The sequence below is a fragment of the Lepidochelys olivacea genome, assembly GCF_965140295.1.
Source record: "Lepidochelys olivacea isolate rLepOli2 genome assembly, chromosome: 1".
Taxonomy (NCBI): Eukaryota; Metazoa; Chordata; order Testudines; family Cheloniidae; genus Lepidochelys; species Lepidochelys olivacea.
Genome location: NC_140411.1, coordinates 275,443,633 through 275,467,618, shown reverse-complemented (window position 1 = coordinate 275,467,618; position 23,986 = coordinate 275,443,633).

Genomic DNA, 23,986 nt, shown 5'->3' with positions numbered 1-23,986 from the left:
GGTATCAAGCAGAGTGCCCCAGGAGTCTGTCCTGGGGCTGGTTTTGTTCAACATCTTCATTAGTGATCTGGATGATGGGATAAATTGCACCCTCAGCAAGTTTGCGGATGACACTAAGCTGGGGGGAGAGATAGATACACTGGAGGGTAAGGATAGGGTCCAGAGTGACCTAGACAAATTGGAGGATTGGGCCAAAAGAAATCTGATGAGGTTCAACAAGGACAAGTACAGAGTCCTGCACTTAGGATGGAAGAATCCCATGCACCACTGCAGGCTGGGGACCGACTGGCTAAGCAGCAGTTCTGCAGAAAAGGACCCAGGGATTACAGTGGATGAGAAGTTGGATACGAGTCAGCAGTGTGCCCTTGTTGCCAAGAAGGCTAATGGCCTATTGGGCAGCAATAGTAGGAGCACTGCCAGCAGATTGAGGGAAGTGATTATTCCCCTTTATTCAGCACTGGTGAGGCCACATCTGGAGTATTGCATCCAGTTTTGGGCCCTCTACTACAGAAAGGATGTGGACAAATTCGAGAGAGTCCAGCAGATGGCAACGAAAATGATCAGGAGGCTGGGGCACATAACTTATGAGGAGAGGCTGAGGAAACTGGGCTTGTTTAGTCTGCAGAAGAGAAGAGTGAGGGGGGGATTTGATAGCAGCCTTCAACTACCTGAAGGGGGGTTCCAAAGAGGATGGAGCTCGGCTGTTCTCAGTGGTGGCAGATGACAGAACAAGGAGCAATGGTCTCAAGTTGCAGTGAGGAAGATCTAGGTTGGATATTAGGAAACACTATATCACTAGGAGGGTGGTGAAGCACTGGAATGGGTTACCTAGGGAGATGGTGGAATCTCCTTCCTTAGAGGTTTTTAAGGACCAGCTTGACAAATCCCTGGCTGGGATGATTTAATTGGCGTTGGTCCTGCTTTGAAGTAGATGACCTCCTGAGGTCTCTTCCAACCCTAATTTTCTATGATTCTATTAAATGAACCATACAGTATCATGAACCCACTCTGGCAAACCAACCTACACCTCTTTCTATATTCCGGGCTCCATGTGCCTATACCATGTTTTTCCTGTATGGAGAACACAAACTCAATCCCAACTCATGCAGATTCTTCCTCAGGATTCTACACTAGAGTCAGGTCTCCCCAAGATCTTCCACTGCATAAGGGGTCAGGAGTTCAGCAACCTAAACTCATGGATCCTCAGTGATCTGCAAAAAGTCCCTAGCCTTTGCATTGCAATCCTTTTTTCACCCTCCAGTTTTCTGTGGCCTATTCAGAGCACCTCAGACTATAGTGATTGGAACTACATTTACACCTAAAATAGACACAGGAAAGCTCCTACAAGAAAAAGCCCTACTGCCCAGATCATTTAAGAATTTAGGACAACGCATCTGTGCATTTGGTCTGTAGTAACTTGCACGCCTTTGCTTAGCAGGTTTAATAAGAGGGAGGGGAAGGGTTAATAGAAAGAAGCCAAGTCCCAGCCCCACCAATCCCAGGGATCTGGATCCCAATGGAGCTTCAGTAGGATGGAGAGGTGACAAGGATACAGCCCTTCCACCACCTCTTCACCTTCTCCTGCCATATCTATCAAAGATGCTCCTCTCCCCTTGTGAAAGAGAAGGTGTCCTGGGGCAAATGCAGCTTGCTTTACTTAGATAAGTAAGGAAAGCAAGATTTGGTCCTAACTTTGTTTAATGATAACTATTACATCTTTTTCCTCTATTTCATTTCTCATTTTATATTTATATTCCAGGAAAATCTACTATTAAATAATGTGCTTGCTTTGTTGAGAATGAATATAAAGGTATATGAGAAACAAGGTGGGTGAGGTTATATCTTTTGTTGGACCAACTTCTGTTAGTGAGAGACACAAGGTTTCAAGATTACACAGAGCTCTTCTTCAATAACACTGAATATAAATGAATGCATCAGATAAGCATGAGGAAGCTTTCAAAGATAACTGAAATAGATTTCAAAGTAAAAATGGTATGGTGATTCATTTATGAAGAATCCATCCTTTGAAGAGTAGCAGTAGTTACATTTTATGTCCATCTAATGGTCTGGGATATGAAAAAACTAGTCTTCATTATAATTCATCTAGGCAATCAAAAATATAAAAATCATGTCTTGCTACACATTTTAAATTGAAGCCTTTGTAAATTCTGCCTTTTTTTCACAAGACGTTTGTATTCAACAGTGCAGACATGCCAAAGTATCAGACTAGTATACACATTTGCTAATCTTGTGTGCTAATGTCAGTGTTATTTGGGTTATCAAAGCCATTAGCTGCACAAAACAGGAATTGCAAAAACATGTTTATCAATTATTTTACCTTAATTATTTTTCTTAATGTCTAACATGAATTTTTAGTTCCATTTTCAGTGATTAAAAAGAAGGCATTTCATGTCTCTTTACTTAAAATTTAGCATATTTCATGTAATGTGATGCATTAAATTGCTTACCCACTGTAATTCTCTTTTTATAATGCAAACTCTGCCCCTAAGTGCTTGGAGCTATTATATCAGTCGTTCCTGACAGAAACATAAACCTGTGAATGTGTTGAAACTATTCAGTGTGGCTGCTGCCACTCTGGGCTCATGAACACACTGCGAGGCAAGCAGAAAAAGATTTATAAAAAACTCTTAACTTTTTTTTTTTAAATAAAAGCATACATCATCTTTTTATTGTCTATACACTGCATTTTAACAAGGCTTATTTACAAGATAAAGCTGAGAGATCTGTTAAAAGATAATAGCAACTCTAAAAAGAAACTTTAGAGATGCTAAAAATTTCTCAAATATTAAGAATTACTGTATTTATTACTTCTTTAAAAAAAGCATGAAGGAACAAATTACCAAGTTACCCTAAAAATCACTAGCAACTATGGAAACAGCAGAAGACTGGAAAGCCAATAGGCATAAAAAAACCTATAAGAAGATTCAATGAACTAACGCAAAAATAACATAAAATATAAAGGCAAGTAAAGATAGATAAGCAATTTAAGAAATGGAAATTTCTTGACATTTGATGTGCTATAACAGAATTGTATGTAAAGATAAAAAATAGAACATGAATCTAACAACAGTGAGTGTAATGTGATATTCCAGTAAGCTTGTCAACAAGTCAAGAGATATCTAGAGCATCAAATCTAGAAGATAAATTGTTGTAAGGCAATCCATTAGAGTAGTTTCGAATGCTTTTCTAGATAGATGCTTTAGCTGTAGGTAATAAATGAAACCCCAACAAATAGCAACAAAAATAACCACTTCCTTATAACAAAATGAATAATAATATATATACTGTGTAGCTCAAAGCATTGAAGCTCCTTCACAGTCCATTCATACAACTTTTATTCAAGTTAGTATGCCTTTTGCAAATAGTTCGATTTGCTTCAGTAGGACTACTTGCATAAGGATTATTTATAAGAGCACAGGCTACGGGAAGGCAACCTTTATTTCTCATTCCTTCATTATAGTGCATCAGGGCTTGGTCGTAATGATTGCAAGTGTCTCTTGTGAAGTATTGGGCACATTCAACTCCCTCTAATCTCAGGGGGAAGTGAAGTGCTCTGCACCTCAGAGGAGGAGCTGCTCAGTGGCTGGAAGGTTAATTGTTACATGATTGTAAATGTCTAGATATCAGGAAGTGATATCCAGTTGTTTACAGTTTCTTTCTTCGTGGTAATGTCTTAATATCATTTAGAGTATAAAAGTGCTTTTTAAGGATTGATTTAATGCACCAGTTTAATCTCATTTACACCTGTGTAAATATGGAGTAGCTCTATTTTCTGCAGTAGAGAGAGTTATAATTATAAAAATATGGACGGTCAAGAGCACCTACTCTAGGCACCTGGCTCCTCAGCCATCATCTATCATGGGAAGAACCCACATCTTTCTCCCTCCTGACCATGGTTTTTTTAGGCTGCACAATTCTCTGCCTACACTGTGATATCCCCAGTAAGCCAGACTGCCTAAACAGCCAGTCTCTGCATTTTGCTTTCTCTCTGAAGGCTATGAATTGCTATAATTGCCACATCTCTTTTTAAGCAAGCACATTTATTCTTAAGGTGAAAGCATTACAGAGAAAACATGTTAAAACAATAAAAATAAAAAACACATGAGTTAAAAAGCTTACCAGAGGTCACCGCAACTCCAAGCTCAGGCTCTGGTAGGTTTCAGTCCTTCAAAACCCACACACAGGTTTTCCTTATAGTTACAGGTTCATAACTGTTTCAGAATCAGAACCATAACAGCCAGCTGGACAGTTCATCTGTTTCTGTATACAGCTCTGGCTTTTGATATCTAGTCTCAGGGAACAGGTAAGCAGACAAAAACCCAATTCTTGTGGCATAGTTTCAAAAGATTGGGGTTTTTGCATAACCAGAGGTGGGAAAATTGCATTAACCTCTCCAAAAAATTCATTTCACATGCATTGCCCCAAAAGTCCATTCTTGTCTGGCACATTTCTCAATATAATCTTTTGAACTCCCAGGACTCAAATCATATCTACCCCTAGAGAAGCTGCATACAGTATCAGCCCATAATAATACATAAACCATTCATTTTATACACTGGGCCCCAAAGGTACTTAAAGGTCTCCCAAGGATATTGCAAGATATTGCTATATCTGTCACTTTGAGACCAACATCTGGGCCTATGACAATTACCCTTTTGAAATACAGTTACAAAGTTTTAGAACTACTGATTATATTTTCAGCTAGATTAATAGATTCCGAGGCCAGAAGGGACCATTGTGATCATATAGCCTGACCTCCAGTATAACAGAGGCCACAAAACTTCCCTAAAATAATTAGAGCATATCTTTTAGAAATAAATAGAGCATATTTTTAGAAACACATCCAATCTTGATTTAAAAATGGTCTGTGATGGAGAATCCACCATGATCCATAAATTGTTCCACTAATGAATTACTCTCTCACCATTAAAATTTTATACCTTATTTCCACTTTAAAGTCAGAATCCGCTGGATCCAGGGAATTTAGATGCGGCTAGATCCACTCTGAATTCTAGAGTCTGCTAGATCCAGGGATGTGGCCAAATTGCATACATCCCAGTGATATGAACCCAGGGTTCCAGGCAGGCAGAGCTCAGCTTGCATCCACAGCTTCATGGATATTGTTATTCATGCTAGCTTTGATCTAGATAGATCAAACCTAGCTTGGGTATGGCTACATATGCTGCATTCACAGTTCCCGCTTACAATGTAGACATACCCCAAGCTTGCCATTGCATTCCCCTGATACTGCTCTGTGCAGGGCTGATCAAACTTGTGCCATGTTAAAGCAGCTTGAGTGCTTCTCTGAGTTATGCCAGACTTCAATGACCATAGTTCGTCAAAATACAGGCAGGAATCAGAATGGCCACTCTTCCTTCATCAGGTGTATTCTATGTCAGCATCATTCTTTCACTGAACTGACTCCCCTTTAGCCAGTTAAGCCAGTTTGGGGATGAGATTAATCCAATGACGTGGTGCAAACTGAACGTATCACTTCAGAGAATATTACCCTGTGACCATTAATAAGTGCTCAGTATTTAATGACAGATTCTTACAATGACCTATCACATGCATCAAAATTATTTCTAAATATGAAAGTTTATTAAAGTGAAGAAACAAAGAAAGAAGCAGGAAAGGAAAAATTGTTAATTAAAAACAGCCATATAAGAAATTATAGAGTATTAAAATCACTTTGTTTCTTTTGCATCAATACTAAAAGTAGGTAGGGATGTAATGGAGTTTTCTATCAATGTTTCTCTTTCTTTTATTGTACCCTCTTAACAGCGATTAAAAGATAGAAGTGTTCTATAACAAAAGGTTTATTTAAACATATTCTACCTTTTTTTCCCCCATTTAAAAAGGGAATTTGAGATGATCTTTCCAGAAAAAATACCCTTTTATAGACAAATCTTTCTCCCCTTCCTAATCCAAGTAGTTTGGTTCACTAAAACTTTGATTTTGAAAAAATAATATTACCAGCTTCCATAAAAGTGGAAGAAAAGGCATATGTAATAACATCGAGATGGAAAAGAAATGAGAGGCCTACTGTGAAAAACTGCATTCAGAGGATATCCACCCCATCAGGATTCAACTCAGTGATTTCTTTAAATATATACAGAGTTTTAAGATAGCAAGCATCTAAAAGTACATTTTAGAAAACTCAACTAAAATAGTCCAGAATGTAAGTGATGATCTGTGCAGCAGGGAAATACCAGATCTGACACTTCACTAAAATATTAATAAAATTCAGCTAGGAAAGTCTTTGGGGGCATTTATTGTAACATGTATAATGCAGCATTTGGAAAAGTTGCCTGCCTCTATTAGGAGTGCAATTATTTTTGTTGTTTTGAAACCTGGTAAGATACGGGAAACCACAGTAACTGTAGGGCAATTTTCTGAATTAATGCAGCCTGCAAAATACTCACACACGTAATAACAAAAATTATTAGAGTTGATCCTAACCAAAATCGATTCATGAGATTCAAACAGGATTCATAAGAATGAGGCACTCAAAAAATAATATGACTTGTCCTTGACCTCATTAGTATAATTCAGAATAAAAGTAATGAAGTGATAGCTGTAATACTGGATGCAGAAAAGGGGCTTGATTCACCACTGACTGGAGTAATGGAATGGCACCAGAGTAAAACCAGAAAAATGCAGCAGAAATCAAGTCTAGCCTGTTTGAAGAATATTTTCATAATTGGGCTAAGATGCTCTTTAATGACATCAAGATATCTGTTACCCAAGAGGGTCTCCTGGTGTCCACTTTGCTTTCTGTAAATAAAAGGAGCACAGCAGGGATTCCCATTGCCCTTGCAAGCTTTTAGTCACGCTACATAACTTTTAACAAAAGAAGTATACCAAAAATTAAAAAGAGATTAAAGACGCCAAATAAGTGCCACATTCTGCCACGGTTCATACTCCATGCAGCCCACTGAAATCAGTGGAGCAGTACAGAGAAAAAAGGCCTGATCCAAAGCCCAGTGAAGTCAATGGAAAGATTTCCATCAACTTCAATGGGCTTTGAGCAGGTTCAAAGTCTGCAGCTACATTGGCACAATGTGTTTACAGTCAGTGTACGCAAATAATACTGCTATTTACAATGGCACCATATAACGCAATTCTTGAAATTTTAGATCTTATCAGTTGCTTCAGCACAATGTCTAGTTACAAAATAAATTGAGGGAAATCAAAATTAATGTCTAGTAACTAGCAAGAAACAGTGTTATAGATTCTCAAATACAGTCTTTTCCTCTTTTTTATGTTATTTGCTTAAGAAACTGATAGTAACTTCTTTAGTTCTGCATTGAGAGAGAATATATTTAATTTGGAAAGAAATGAGGCTGCTGTTTCTGGAAACAGAATTACTCTAAACTCTTCAGACTACTTCAGCGCCCCTCCAAATGAGCTCCAAGGCCACCAAGGTGATGATTAATCTGCTGAATTTTAATTTTTAAAAGGTCTTTTTAAAATTCAACTGTAACAGGAACTTCTTCCTGACACTTTAGGCTTTCATGGAAACTTAAAAAATTAATGGAGATAATCTCCTTCTCATAACTATTAATTAGTAGCATATCTATTTCTTTACTAATTCAGTTATGCTTTTCTATAACCACATGGTATTACTGTTATATTTAGTTTGTTCTAATAAATGTATCACACACACGGGCCTGATTCTGTCCTCATGTAAACTAGTGTAAATCAGGAATAACTCCACTGAATTCAAAGATACACTGGTATAAAATGTAATGTAAATGAGGTCAGAGTCATGTGAAGCTGAGTCAATTACAGTTTGTCCCAAACAAGTGAAATAAAACAAACTAATCTACCCTGTCAAGAACTACCTTGTAGTTTCACAACTACAAAGAAAAACTGAATCAGTGCCACTTGGAGATGCAAAGGGCCTGGAGAGGAGCAAAGACGTGAGCTATTTAACTGAAGGGCACACAAAAGCCCCTCTTCAAAATCCCATTTTTGTGAGTGCAACCAAAATGTCTAAGCACACCCCAGACCTAGGCCATCCATGGCTGTATTCTAATTCTCAAAGCACTAAGGTGAAAACAGACACCAACCTGTAGACGAACTACAACCTCCTTTGTGGGTAAGTACAAGTAGCACTGGAAATTTGGTCCTTATTCATTTTGACATTCAGAAATAAGCGTAGTAGTATTCAAGGCTGCAGAACGCTCTCAGGTCAGTCTGATTGGCCTGTCATGGCCTGTTACTTTGTCACACTGCCTTACCTAATATGCTGATGTAACAGGGTGTGATGCGCTGTCAAGATGATTTGTCAAGCCTGGAAAGTTTCAAAGGCAACATTTTACTACACTAGAATCATTATTTTTTAAATAAACTTTTAAACTTAAAAAAATGTTCAACACTGTTTCGCATCGCTCATTGGACTTGGTGAGTATCTTCCTTGTTAGTATCTGCCTCTAAAAGAAACACACTTATAATATGTAGGGAACAGGCAGTCCAGAGTTCATTTCTGACTGCTTTTCTTTTTTCATCGGCTCTGGATTTGTTTTGTGAGAGAATGGGTATCGTTAGCTTCATAGCCTTTTCATTTAAAAAATATCCAGAATATAATACTGTATATGTGCAGTAGTCAAGGTTTGATTTATTATGTTCTTAATTTAAAATAAGATGTTGTTCCTTTCATTTAAAAAGAGGGTTAACCTTCCTGTGTAACTTCTGCTCATCAGATTCAACTCTCATTTACTAAACACACTTAAAGCAGTATGTGCAGACACAAAGGATGAAATCTTGGCCCCATTGAAGTTAATGGGAGCTTTGCCATTCACTTCAATGTCACCAGGATCTCACCCAGTGCTGGAACCATTCATTGTGGGGTACACAGTCTGGTAAATACAGTTTAGGAGAAGTATTGCAAGAGACTGCTGCTGTTCATACAGTACTTGCCATCCTAAATTCTGTTGCCTTCCCATCATTTACATTTGGTGATGGTAGAACAAATGGGAGGATTGGCATAAAACTGAATGTTTGTTTGTAGCCTTCTCACCCAACCATTTTGTATGTCACTTGTCTTTTTGTAAGCTCTTTGGCGCAGGGACAGCATCTTCATGCCTGTATAGTGGTTAGCATAACGGGGCCCAGGCCCTGATCCTGGTTGGATTATCTGAACCCTACTGTAATATACATGTTTATTAATAGAGCTGGTTGACGTTTTTTAAAATGTGAAATTTCAACGTTTGTGTCTATATCAAATTTTGGCAAAGAATGAGGGAAAAGCTTGTATATTTCCCCCCGTTCTTTGACCAACACTAGTTGTTTAATAATTAGCAAGCTAAAATGATAAATCTTCCCCTCCACCCCCATTATATAATTTTACTCTTGCTACAAGGACTGTAGGAAATACCACCAAGGAGGAAGGGGGTGGGGCAGGAACCAACCCCCCCCCAAAATAAAACAACTCAAACCTGATTTAACTCTATATACTGTACGTGGTATTGCAGTATCCAACCACCACTACTGTTGAAATACATGTAGTAACATATTAATGAGTCCCAGCATTTGTATAGAAACACACATAAGGCATTCCTCATTATCGTCACTAGATGTAGAAAAATGCAGTCTGACTCATTAGCTAAATCTACATTATACACCACTGGTGGCATCAGGTATGGGATGTGTAGCTACACACCGCAGTTAAAAGCAAGCTGTGTCCACACTGCAGTGTGTAGCTACATGTGCCAGTGAAAGGCTCTGGCAGAGGGGAGGCAGCTGGGAAAGGCTTCAGCAGCTGCCAGGGCCTTTCACTGTGATGAGGAAAGGCTCTGGTGGGGGGAAACAGCAGGGAAAGGCATGCTTCTTTTGGTGGCGTGTAGAGTGCATGCCAGCATATCCCTGCCAGGACAGGTATAATCGATGTGGACACAGCAGCAAAATGAGGACAGATGCATACATGGAATTAAGTGGCAGGGTGCAACTTTAGCACGTGGGAGGGGTGCTACCCACCCATACTCCCCTATAACAAGCATTTAACTGGTTTGAGTGAAGGTGTTACAGGGCTTCCTACCATATAATCTGTAACTCAGCCTGTCCTTCAGAACTCAGGTCTCAGAGTCCTAGCACCCTCCTCTCCATAACAGGGACAGAGTGTGGGGACCTCAGCCCATGATGGCCACAAGGTCTTATCCTATCCCATTAGCCCAAGGCCCATCACCAAGTTTCAGGTCTTTTACCTCTGGGAACTGTTCATTTTATCCTTTTAACCACACTGGAAACCAGTCATAAGTTGTGATGAATAAACAACTCAAGCCAAGTACCTAAGGTACTAAGTGCATTCCTACCTAACCTACTGTGGCTTGCACGTGCTGCAAGAAAGGCAAAAAAATCCCAAGTCCTCTGCCAATTGGCCCATAGGAAAGAGAATTCCTTCCTGACCTTCCAAAAGGGCAAACAGCTAGACCAACAACATCAGTCAGGCCAGGTTCCCATTCCTAGTTTGTGGTTAGTATGTTGGGGGCTGCTGGGTCAGAGCTGAAAGAGGCTCCATAGGGCCCCCAGTCCAGGTTAAATCCTGGAAACTGGGGAATGCTGGCCAATCAGCCTTTCTCCCATCCCCCGCAGCTGACCACTGGGTGCCAGAGACTCCCGGGAGTGGGGAGGACCTACCTGGTGTCCCTCAGTAAGTGTCCTCCCTTGCTGCTGGGACTGTCCCACTTCACTGCCAGCCACATTAAGTTCCCCCACCTATTGAGACAAGTAGGTGGCATATCTCAGCGTAGCCAGCAAGGGACTTCTTAGGCAAGAAGAGTAAAGACACAGATGGAGGATATGAGTATGTATGCAAGCCCATGTCCTGCATGCTCTCTAGTCACCAAGCTGTGCCTCCCTGTCTACATGTTATACCAATAAATTAAAAACCAGCAGGATCTTATTAAAGGGGAAAAGGCAAAATATCACATTTATTGTGAATACAGAAAGAATCATAGTAAGCAGTTAGTTATAGCTATAACATTCCATTCAATCTCACATTTATTCACACATTCATTCATACAAACACACACACAGGTTCTGCAAGGTTGTTATCATAGTTACCAGCCTTAGAGTTGATCATGCCAAGCCACTGGCCAGGTGGCCTGGACATGAGGAGGGAGCAGGGCCTTGTCAGATGCTCATCTGATGCTCCTGGAAGTTGGTTTGCAGAATCAGACCCCCAAAGTTCTCATTTTCTAGAGTCCATTTTTATAGGAGTTTCTTCCTATGCCAGTCTATGGGAATTGCTTCATCATGCTGTTGTTGAATCAATCAGCAGATGGCACATTCCTGACGGCTCCGTGCTACCAGATGTTATCTTGTTCTTTGGTTCTCCCGTTCTTGAGGCTGTTGGGTGGATTCCAGTCTGCCCTCCAGGGGTCATCTGTTATTTCCACTTGATGCCTTCTTCAGCCGATGGACCCTGGATTCTTAGGCTGGCACCTCCCTGATCATTCAGTTATTATCCACGCCAAGCATCCAACCACATACATCCTCTATCTCTATTTTAATCACAATTGTTAATACAACAAAAGGGCAGGGAGTCTCTGGGTGCTGTTTCTGTTGTTACAGAGTATTGCTTTGAGTCTCTCTCTGTGTGAATTGCTTTGAGAACACACTCTGTCTTAGAATGTACTAATGCAATTAGCAGCTTGCAAGTTTCACACATAGAGGGAGAGAAACAGTACCAAAAACCAAGCGACCTCTTATTTAGTAATACCCTGGAATTTAAAATATGGAGAATCAAACTCATTTGTGATTTTAATACAGAACTTCTTTAATATGATCCAACATACACTGCTATTTTTAGCAGTGTAGTGTCCCATTTCCTCCCCGCTACTGGAGCCCTTCCCCTGTTGTACTTAAAGGCTTCGGCAGCAGGCTCACAGTAATGAACGTTTTGCCTTTGGGAGTACTCCAGATACTGAGGTAACTTTGTCTTAGCTAAAATTTACAAATTAAGGTCATTGCTCTGTGTGAGAAAGGGAGGGAACAAACCTCTAGAGGTAATATTCATGTGACAAATTATATTTAACACTCATCTCTGACTATTTTACCTCCATGCTGCCCATTAATCTATTTACCCCTGAGGCATCTTAGAACATTGCAAAATTCTCAGCTTCTTCAAACAGCCACCATTTTTATGAAGAGAGACAAAAAAATTTGGTGTCTTCAGATCCTACAGGATTAGTAATGGGAGCTTTTCACGACTGGAAAGGGGGATTTCCAATTTATGGGATTTAAAAGTTGCTTTAGTCCTAGAGCGAATGTACAACTGAAGAATTACATACAGAAAATGTATTTCAGATTGCATATTTAAAGGTTTTTCTGATTCTCTCTGAGCCTTGTGTTAACTCCTGGTAGTGAAGGTACATGTTTTACAAGTAGGAGGCTAGATTAAAAAAACAAGGGTTGATACGTTTTAAAAAAAGTTCTAAGACATGTCTAAAATATGTGGCATATAGTACTGTGAAACAAACTGGAATGAGAGTGTAGTCCACTACCTGGGTGTAGGTGGAAGAATCCAGAAACACTGTAAGTAGATACGCAGCAGCAACAAAGCATTAGAAGTACTTCAATGTGCTTGGGCAGAAAAGTGAGCAGAATGAATTATTCTTATTTTTTAATTAATTTGACCCTCATTACTCTATCCAGCTCTATCAGACAACAGCTTGACCTGAGCACAGCACAAGAAACATCATAACATGGAAGCTATGCTTTCTGCCTTTTCAGTAAGACCTGATATGGTAGTTCTGGGCGGAGGAGATGAGATATAAGAGCAAGGATGGCTTTACACAGACTCTTTTATAGAGACTCTCACATTACTTGCAGACCCTATGGAGATGGGAAGGGAGAACGTATTCTGCCTTTCTCTCCCACTCTCCTGCCCATCTCGTTAATCCTCCTGTGAACAAGTAGGCTCCTTGCTCCTCAACCTCTTAACCCTAGCCCTCTCTCATGTGTGGTTGTGTGGGCTAACCTCTAACTGCAGTGGATGGCCTAGCAGCCACTGGGGGTTAATGGAAGGCCACCTCTACCACCAGTTACCGGCTTTTGCCTGCCTAAACCAAAACTGTGGGGCAGTCTTAGCCTGAGTGGCACCTGCACTATTCTGAAAATATGATGTGTGCGCTCTCCAAGGTCACAACCACAATACAACTAGATTTTTGCACATCTTCTCCTTTGGTGCCCGCACACTGTGCACAAGCCCGTCAGCTCCCTTTGAAGCTTCTGTGTGTTGCAATCTCCTTACATAGAAAATAAAGTGTTGATATAGGAATCTTAAAGGATTTGACAGTTTGGCCTTAATGGTATAAAATCTTAGGTACAATGGCCCTAAATCCGGAAAGCACTTAAGAATGTGTTTAACTTCCACTGAAGTCAAAGGGTATGTCTACATTGCATCTGGGAGGGAATCTCCCAGCCCAAGGCCACAGATTGTGCTAGCAGATCTCACACTTGTGCTCTAAAAATAGCTTTGTAGCTGTTGCGGTTCAACCTGAAGTTCAGGGGGGCGAGATGGGTGTGGGATTGAAAGCTGGAACCACAACATCTATATAAGTTTGTAGACCTGGGCTGGGAGGCTCACTCCCAGAGGCAGTGCAGACTTGTCCAATGGGTATTGAGCACATGCTTAAGTTCTTTCCTGAATTGGGGCTGCACGGACGTCAGGCAACAAGCTAATGCTGCCCTAAATACATGAATGAAATATGTATACATACAAACACTTCTTTTTAGAATTTTTTCAATGTGTGTTTCAACATGTATAGCTCAGCAATTTTAAGGCAGAACTAAGGACCCTCTGCTGGTCTTCTCTTTTTCTTAGTTTACCCAATTTGCAGAAAGGGGGGGGGGGATTTAACAGATATACTCTTGAGAAAAAACTTATTATATAAGCAACTCATTTAGCCACTTTAGAAACACATTTTTTAAAAAAACCTCATTACAATGGGACTGATCCCAGGAAATCAAAGGGAATTTTGCCTGACTGGAGGACAACAGGACAGGTAGGATTCCTTTTAGATTATTTTCATTAAGGTATATATTCACTTACTGTGATTTCAGAAAGAAGAGGTATAAAATAAACTGTAGGCAAATATTTTGAAGTCAATGGGACTCCTGGATGGTCAGAAGCTCTGCAAATCAGGCCAGTTATTTATATGCCTAAATATATATCTATTTACCAAGCTTTAATCACTCAAGTTTGAAAATTCTGGCCTGTAGTTTTAAAATGACTAAGTATATCCATTTTTATCTTACATTGTATTTTATCAATACAGGGTTTATTTTCATATTAATACAAAATTCTGTCTTCAGAACACAGTCTTAAATTTCAAATCATGTGGTGATTATAAATGTTAAAGTAAAACTTAAATCTGTTGCATATATTTTGCAAGATATTTTCACAACCCGTTCATTTTTAAAATGCAGAGGCCTACATTTCCCCCTAGCTATAGCAACAGCAAGAAAAAAAATTACTGAGCCATGAAAGCTTCCTTTGTTAACATACAGATCACATTATTTATACAATCTGCATGTTTAATGAATGCATACAAATTCAAATGTCAATGGAGATAAAGTGAAATTACATTATATCAAGGAAGAATTAGCTTTTCAACTGAGAGAGAGAGAGTTTTGATTTTGAGGTGAAAAAGTTCTAAGATCAACCACAAGAGTTAGAAAAATGGGGGCGGAGGAGGGGAGAAATAAACCAAATAGAATAAACAAACGATTGTCTCAAATGAAGCCTTTGAAGCAAAGGAAACAAGCTGTTAGGTCACTGAATAATTACTGTGTGTTCAGACTTTAAAAAACAAATAGAATTAAAAGCAAGAATCTCCATTTACCTGCCCAATTTGTATATCTCAATATATGTGGGTATACTTCCAGAGTTTATACCAAAATATTAACATAAAGTTATCATGGTGAGGTTGTGTGCGATACAATTTAGGGACTCATAAAAATCTACCACATGTTCAGATTCATTTTTAGAAATGAAAAATTATTTCCATTTCTGATGTGAGATATTCTGAGATAAGTACGATGCAACAATGCACTCCAGGGACTGGGACCTTCAGAGCCTTACATCAGAGTTATAGCGTGTATCATAGTAGATAGATGACTGAGTTTCTGTATCTCCGGGGCAGTTACAAGTTACAGAAAGTGTCTGAAAATTGCTAGGCCTCAATGAGTAAGGATGGCAATTTGTATATGGAGCTTAATATATTTTAGATGAAAAACTTAATGCTGAGTTTTTTAGGTGAAAAACCTCAATTTTTGTCTAGCAAAAAATAAGGAAAGATTTCTTTATTCTTGGTATGATACAAGAATGAACCTTAAAAGTGGCAAGGTTTTTTCTGTTTGGTTGGTTTTTTTTAAAGCAGGGAATTACACTAGCAGCACTAGATTTTGCATTAATTTGAGCCTACCGTACAGGATGCCAATTGCAATCACACTGAAAGTCATTACATTGCACTAATCCACTTTGCAGGAAGTGTTTTTGTATTTCAGAGAATTTTTCCTTCACAGAGACCATGGCATCACTTTCAGATGTTTATTCGCATCTCTTTGGCATATGCTGAATTTTGGCGATCCTTCATTATTGTCAACAGAAAGGCAAAATGATATAAGCCCCTTCCCACATTTGCCACTCAGAAGAGTTTATTCATGTGGTTTACAGAAACACTTGCATTTGCCTTGTCTGAATGATTTTTTCCAGGAATACTGCCTCTTTCTGGATGATGATTTTCTAGGAATACTGTTCATATAGGATCCAGTTTAGTTAAGCCCTTCAACATGTGTTTAGGGTTAAGAACATCCTTAAATCCCATTAATTTAAATGGGATTTAGCATTAAGCACATGATTAAGTGCACTGCTGAATTGGGAGTATAGGGTCTCATCCTACAGGTTGCTGAGCATGTTCTACAAGTACTGAGCACCTTCAACTTCCAGTGACTGCCGTGAGTATTGAAGGTGCTCAGCATCCTGCAAAATCAGGCCTCTGGGGCACACTTAGCACTGTACATACATTTTAATAAAAAGAAAAGGAGTACTTGTGGTACCTTAGAGACTAACAAATGTATTTAGTCTCTAAGGTGCCACAAGTACTCCTTTTCTTTTTGCCAATACAGACTAACACGGCTGCTACTCTGAAACCATACATTTTAATGTTTGTGACAGAGCTAACTATTTTTCCCTTTAATATTAAGATATACCAATTAAAATGCATATTGGTCTTTCATTATTGCAATGACCTTTAAGTGTTGAAAATGAGACATTGCCCTGGGTAGCTTTCCTGGCATATTTTTGGAACTGCTATAATTTCCTTCTAAGTTTGTAAACAAGATGCGCAAAAAACTGTCACTTCTTCAAAACAACCCGAGGTGGGAAAATTGCCAGTGGTCTTCACTGCATCAGTAGAAGATGACCCAGCATTTAAAATGATGATTTACAATTTGACACCATAAATTAATAACCTTAGCATCTGTAACTCCACTAATTTGACAAGTTTGCAGCATATTGTCCATAAAAAGCTGGTAAACACCTTAGTGTCCCAAAATTGTTCCATCACATTTTTGGTTTCTCTAGCAATCATGTTGCTCGAGAACTCAGGGTCCAGTGCTCCTCTCTGCATTGTTACAAACAGGAGTCTGCGCTAACCAACAGGGTAGTTCTGCTTAGCCCTTGATACATGCCCCCTGTACCAGAATTCCTTCCCTAGAGTTCCAGTTCCCTAGTTGGAGTACGTGGGTGGTGACAGTCGAGCCAGCCAGGCTTCTCCAAAATTCTTTCCCCAACCAAATCCGACAGAGGACCCCAGCAGAATTTAACAACCTGTGTTTGTAGAAAAGCAGGCTTCTCCCTGCACTGGGCTGTAGAACTCCCCTATTTCTGCAGAAGAAGGGACATCTGCAGAAGCACAGCGGGAGGTCATCTGCGGTATCTGTCCACAGTAGTGGAACTTTCTGTCATGAGAGTGGAAGGAGCCAAGCATGTAATGAAGGCAAGGGCCAGAATTTCTCCAGGGGTTCTGAGGCAGTGCATTCTGAAGCAGGAAAGGGTAGGCAACATAGGCTCCCATGCGCAGTTCATTGTGCTAGCAGGTACAGAAGAAGGGCAGAGTCAAGCTATAGAACTACATTGTGCCTCCCTGCCCACTTTTTTGGGCTCCTAGTAACACTGGTAAAGCTAGTCTAGTACAATACTTGTACTCCCACCACTTAGATTGAGGCTGGCTCATACACAGTGTCAGAAGTGGAGGAGAGAGAGAACATCTTGGCCCAGCTCTTCAAAGTTACTTAAACACTAACTCCCATGCCTTCCCCACCATATTGCCATTCATGCAGGGCAGCCACAAAGTGGTCCACAAAAGGTATAAAATTTGGACTAAAGGATGGATTACAGAGGGGAGATGAGAATGTCAACATGTTGAAGGTTCAAATCCTGAGTGGTTTCAAGTATCTCCAGGGATACGCTCTGGAGAACAATATCATTTCAGTGCTTAAGGCCTCCCAGCTAAATACTGACACCCTGTGTACTGCAAGTTCCTTCCTTGGCATTGGAACTACATGAAGAGCTATGTATTGCTATTTGAGCATACTGCAGTAACAGAGCTAACATTTTTAAAAAATGAATGTTTTATGTAACAAGACAGATTTTACTATAGGCTCAGATTTGTTGATTAAAGACGAACAATACATTTTACTTTACTCTTCTATGTTAAGAGAACATATACTACACAGATTTGACATAATATATGTTTTGCTGTTCAAAGCTTCAAAAAGGAAGAAAAATAACAATGACCTCAGTAGAAAAGACAGCAACTTTCAAGCATTGGGTAACAAGTTAAGATGACTAATTTTCTCATTCTGCAGTGACAACGCTCAGTAGTCATAGTCTTTCATAAAATGTGGACTTGGAATTAATCTTTCTAAAATGTTCTTTTAAATTAAATGTTCTTGAAGTTATATCTGGAAGGACCAGAAAGAGAAGAAAAGGCTTTATAGTTCCTCCAATCTGATCCACTGAAATAATCACAAATATCCCCAACACCATTCCCTGCTTTGGGGCAAGCCAGGTACAAAGGTCTATTTAAGTACTCTGAACTTGGAGCTGGCAAAAGATCAGGCCACTGTTTGCATGTTAGAGAAGACTCAAGGCTGCTCTAATTTATATCTTCCTGGCTATGGTCCAAAGGGGCTAATCTGGAAACTGGCAATTTGGTAGGATATTTGGTAGAGCTGGGTGAAATAACAATCAAAACTTTTTTTTGCCAAAAAATGAAGATGTGAGTAGAACATTTTTTGTAAATATGTGTCAATTTTGGCAAATTGTTTTAGTCAAAAAAATGTTTCAAAACCCCATTGGGGTAAATTCACAAAACCAAGGTGGAGGAGGAGGTCCACTTATACACCACAGCCCAGTAGCTAGGGCACTCACATGAGATGTGTGGGACTCTGAGACATCTCCCCCTTTTCAGGTTAATGCCCTAATCACCAAGATATTGACTATTCTGGGTCTCAGTCTTTCCTATTGAATCTATTCCACTTTGTGTAATTAACTAAATGTTCATGGAGCAAGGCCTGGAACCTGAGTGTCCCCATTCTGATGTGGGTGCCCTAATCAACAGGCTCTAGAGTCATTCTCACTCTTTCTGGCCTAATGAAGACTTAAGTATTTGATATAAAGTGGAACAGCTTTTACATAAGAGATTAAGAGAGACCCACCCCAAAATATCCAATTGCCTGGTGGTGGTTAGGATACTCAGCCTGGATGGGGTTCAAAATGTTTCTTCAGAGTTGGGAATGGAACTCAGGTTTCCCCTCTTTCCATTAAGTACCCTAACCCCTGGAGTTTCAGGGGAACCACCTCCTCCTCCCTATTGTGTGAAACCTTTGTTTCTATATTTCATTTGCTTTTACCACAAAAAGGATAAAAATGCCCAAAATTGGAATGAAACATTTAGTTTCGGGATCTATTTTTTTCTGACATTTTATTTGCCAAAAATTCTGAAAAATGTTGGTTATGGATTGACCTGAAACTTTTAAAAAAAGACTTTCAGACCTGCCAGTGAATGAAAAAAACCCAGCTATTTGCACAGCTCTAGTATTTGGATTTTGCAGACACCTCTCCTTCCTTTCTCCTAGTCACCCAGATATCCACGTAGGATATCCAGAAGAGGTAGTGTATGAGCCCCAACAGAGTCCCTGTGCCATCTGATGATAGAGGAGGAGTTCTCAGGAGCCAGATCTGTCAGATTTATGGCTGCTTTGCCCCACCAATGCAGAATGAAGCAACGAGAACAGAGGAGCAGGCTGTGGTTCTTTATGACATTTTTGGAATCCTTTTGTTTTCTCTACTTCTTCAATGCCCTTTCTAAATAGAAAAGACTAGAACTGCATCTGTTATTCTAGACGTGGCTGTAGGAGCAGGTTTTTGATAGCCCAGAGACCAGTAACATGTATAAACCACTGCCAGCAGTTGGAATACTAGTTGTTATGCTTATTGCCTAAAGCAGCTAAAAGGTGGCCTTTCTGAAACCTTAGCACAACCAGCAGACTAGGAGAGGAGGGTGAAGTGAATGACCTCAAGGAGTAAACATGACGCTCTGCCTTTGCGACTTGAGTTATTTTTCTGAAGCATGTGGTTTTTGCAAGATGGAAAGTCTGACAATAGTTAACTATTGCTATACAGCTGGTTAACTGATGGAAAGTTCCTGTGCCTGATGGATGGAAAATTGCCCACCTTACAGGCTCAAAATCTCCACTCTTAACTTAGCTTGTTCATTAACAAAACTGTTGAGCAGAAGCTATGTAATACTAACCAGTTGGATATAAAAAGAGGATGAAATCTGAGCTGGATGGACACTTGGACAAATCTCAAGTTCCCTGGCAGACGGACGGACACTGGATGCTTGCAATTATCCACTTGAGACCTCCTCAAGAGCCTGAGTAAATATGAATTTGGCATTTTTGGGGTGTTTTACTAACCTGTTGCAGACAAGTGTAAGTATAACTTTAAGTGAGAGCACTCTTGTATTGCTCTGTTTGTGCCAGCCATCTATCAGTCGGACGGCCGTGTCTCCATTGATTTATTTCCTGATACCCCCTCGCATGGAGGAAAGTTACCCAGAGCTTTGGGTTGAAAGAACCCCGGGTAACATGCCTGCATGCTGGCTATACAAAGTGGCACTTTCTCTTCCCTAGGTTTGCATGGAATACATTATCTCTATAGCCAAGAGCAGAGAAGGCAACCGATATGGGCTAGGGGTAAGTCCTAGGAAGAGAGATTCCTGATGAAAAAAAAATGAAGCCAACATTAGTGAAAAAATTATAAGATATGCATGCTGAGAAAGTCTCAAGTGTTAAAAAAAATTCTCCATGGGCCAAATGAACTAGACACAAAAATAAAGAGCCTGAGTGTACAATGAACAGAATTCATCACAAACTCAATGGAGGAAGAAACTGATCTTAAGGGAAAAAAGCTCATGATTTAATAATGAAAAATCCCCAGACCTACAGACAAGTTGTATGCATAATTTATATGATAGAGATAAAGTTAGTGAAGATTTAAAACATAGTACAGTTGATCTGGAAGGCAGGACTCTCTTAAGACATTTATCATAGAAAATGGGTTATTAACCATTTGGTGGAATTGGTACAATAATGTTTCCTTTGTCTTTATTTTCCTCAACTGCCTTACTTCTAAATATTTTATCTTCCTCCTTGCTGGTATATAGATTAGTATAATAGGATTAATTTTTTTTAAAATTTAAGTTTAATGGGATCTTTAACCTTATAGTTTGTGAATAAGCTAACAATATGGGGAAAATAAGACAGAATGTGAACTTTGGATAATATTTTATTTTTCTCATTGTGGTTTGATGAAAAATAAGTTGATACTGAACAAATATTAGGAATTCAAAAGTCACCACTTTTTCACTGGATTGTTTTTTTCAGACCCCTTTTGCAAGAAATCTGAAATACTCTAGGCTCTCTACTTTGCTCCACATGTTGCTTTTCATATGCTGATTACTAAAGTATTAGTTATACATAGTAGTATGTACATCTACAATTTTGACTATTTTTAAACAGCTAAAATATGTTCATTACTGCAGTATTATCTTGAAACTTCAGTCATTAACTAAGATCCCATTTTGTAGTGACCGGAGCCGCCAGGGTCCCTTTTTGACCGGGCGTTCCAGTCGAAAACCAGACATCTGGCAACCCTAGATATCAGTGGACCTTGGAGTGAGACCAATTTGCATGATAGCCAATCATCCAATCATATGTTTTGGAAGAAGACTCTAAAAATCACTGAGTCCCCTATAGGGAAATGGCAAGAAAGAACTAAAAGACAGCATGACACAGGCTCCTTCAGGAATTAATTTGATAAATTACATCATTGCTAAATATGGAGAGTTTGTTCGTGCCATATTGTTTCAAAAACTTTTAAGCAATGCTAAAATATAATATAAACAAGGACTTTTCTTTGACATGCTCCAGCTTCACAGGCCCTTTAAGAAGGTCTTTAACAATGACTTCAGCAGCAGTTTTTTCCTTTGTTTCCCCGGGTGGTATAGCCCTCCCTGGCCCTAAGGAGCTACCCACTGAAGTACAGCAGCTCTGGATATGAAACTAGCAAATTAACACAAAAAAAGCCCTCAGTTTAAGTGACAGTTAAGGTTGCAGCAGGACACCCCTCACCCCATCTGAAGCCTTAAAAGTATGGAGAAGTAGTTGTTTAAGAAAAAGTTTCCTGAATTCTTTGCCCCTTTTACATTGCCTACAATGCTCTTGATGCCACACAAGGTGATATCAGCAACGTTAAAGAAGATTAATTTCCCAAATGCAGGCAATGTGCAACAGTCTGATGTGTCAATTTGTTGCTACAAGAAGATCTGAGGTCATCATTAAGGTTTGGTGTTAAACGTGCAGTGTAATGAAGCTGGGGTACACCTTACTTTTTTGGTATCTGTTAGTGTCATAAATATAAAGGGAAGGGTAAACCCCTTTGAAATCCCTCCTGGCCAGGGGAAAGCTCCTCTCACCTGTAAAGGGTTAAGAAGCTAAAGGTAACCTCGCTGGCACCTGACCAAAATGACCAATGAGGAGACAAGATACTTTCAAAAGCTGGGAGGAGGGAGAGAAACAAAGGGTCTGTGTCTGTCTGTAGTCGTCTTGGCCAGGGACAGAACAGGAATGGAGTCTTAGAACTTTTAGTAAGTAATCTAGCTAGGTATGTGTTAGATTATGATTTCTTTAAATGGCTGAGAAAAGAATTGTGCTGAATAGAATAACTATTTCTGTCTGTGTATCTTTTTTGTAACTTAAGGTTTTGCCTAGAGGGGTTCTCTATGTTTTTGAATCTAATTACCCTTTAAGATATCTACCATCCTGATTTTACAGGGGGGATTTCTTTATTTCTATTTACTTCTATTTTTTATTAAAAGTCTTCTTGTAAAACACTGAATGCTTTTTCATTGTTCTCAGATCCAAGGGTTTGGGTCTGTGGTCACCTATGCAAATTGGTGAGGCTTTTTATCCAACATTTCCCAGGAAAGGGGGGGTGCAAGTGTTGGGAGGATTGTTCATTGTTCTTAAGATCCAAGGGTCTGGGTCTGTAGTCACCTAGGCAAATTGGTGAGGCTTTTTACCAAACCTTGTCCAGGAAGTGGGGTGCAAGGTTTTGGGAAGTATTTTGGGGGGAAGGACGCGTCCAAACAGCTCTTCCCCAGTAACCAGTATTAGTTTGGTGGTGGTAGCGGCCAGTCCAAGGATAACAGGTGTAATATTTTGTACCTTGGGGAAGTTTTGACCTAAGCTGGTAAAGATAAGCTTAGGAGGTTTTTCATGCAGGTCCCCACATCTGTACCCTAGAGTTCAGAGTGGGGGAGGAACCTTGACAGTTAGAGATGGAAGTGAAAGCCTTATGGAGCGTTGAAGTGTGTTATTGACAGTGCTGTACGTAATGTTAAGATGGCAAAGAATGCAGGAGACTTACTACTTAACTTCTTATTTCCAGGTTTTAAGATTTTGGGTGGATGAAGTGTGCCCTGCTGCAACTATAACTGTCACAAAAGTGTGTATGTTACCATACAGAGTTTTACCTATTTTTCCTCTCTTCTTTATGACCCTACATGAGTTAATTACCATGAATAGTGGGCTATCAGGCATTCCATTACCTGAAGTCTGAAATGGAGCATTTATTTTCAGTGTAGATTGTTTGCCTGCTATTGCATAAGTTCCTTTTTAGACGTTTGTAGAATTTAGTTGTAAATACAGCTCCGTTTTCATACTTAGGTATCTCAACACACTTGACTGCATTAACTGTTGGATTAATCTTTGTCCCCCTGAAGTCTATAGGAGTTTTCCAGGCCTTACATAAGCAAGAGGAGGAATCAAAATGCACATATCTAGAGTTCACTAATAGCCTTAAAACAAAGCGATATCCCCAGTAGTCCTGGACAAATAACAGATTCTTTAGTCCACTGGCAATTCCAAAAAAATGGAAAACATTTCTTTTGGCTTGAACAAAACATTTTGTTCAATCCAAAGATAAATGTTTTGTTAGATTTTGAGCATTTTTAAGTTTAGTTTTTTAAATAAAATAAAAAAATTCACCCAGCTCTAATCCCCAGAGCATTTTGAACAGCCAGGATTTATACCAGTGAGAACTAGGGGGCAAGGGCAAAAATAAATTCTCCCTCATCCCATGCTAATGGAGCAATGAACTCAACCACTGAGCTCCTAACCCTGCAAAGCCAGTGGCTAGTGACCTGTCAGTTTCATGGTTTATAAGTAGATGAACATCTATAGGACCCTTCAGGGATCCTTTCAAGTACTACAATGAAAGTTTTCAGTTTCCTTAGAAGAATGTTCATTCCTTCATCTCACCCAAAACATGAAATCACTAGTTAATCTTTTAAGATTTTCTAGTAGGGGATTTAAAGCATTACAT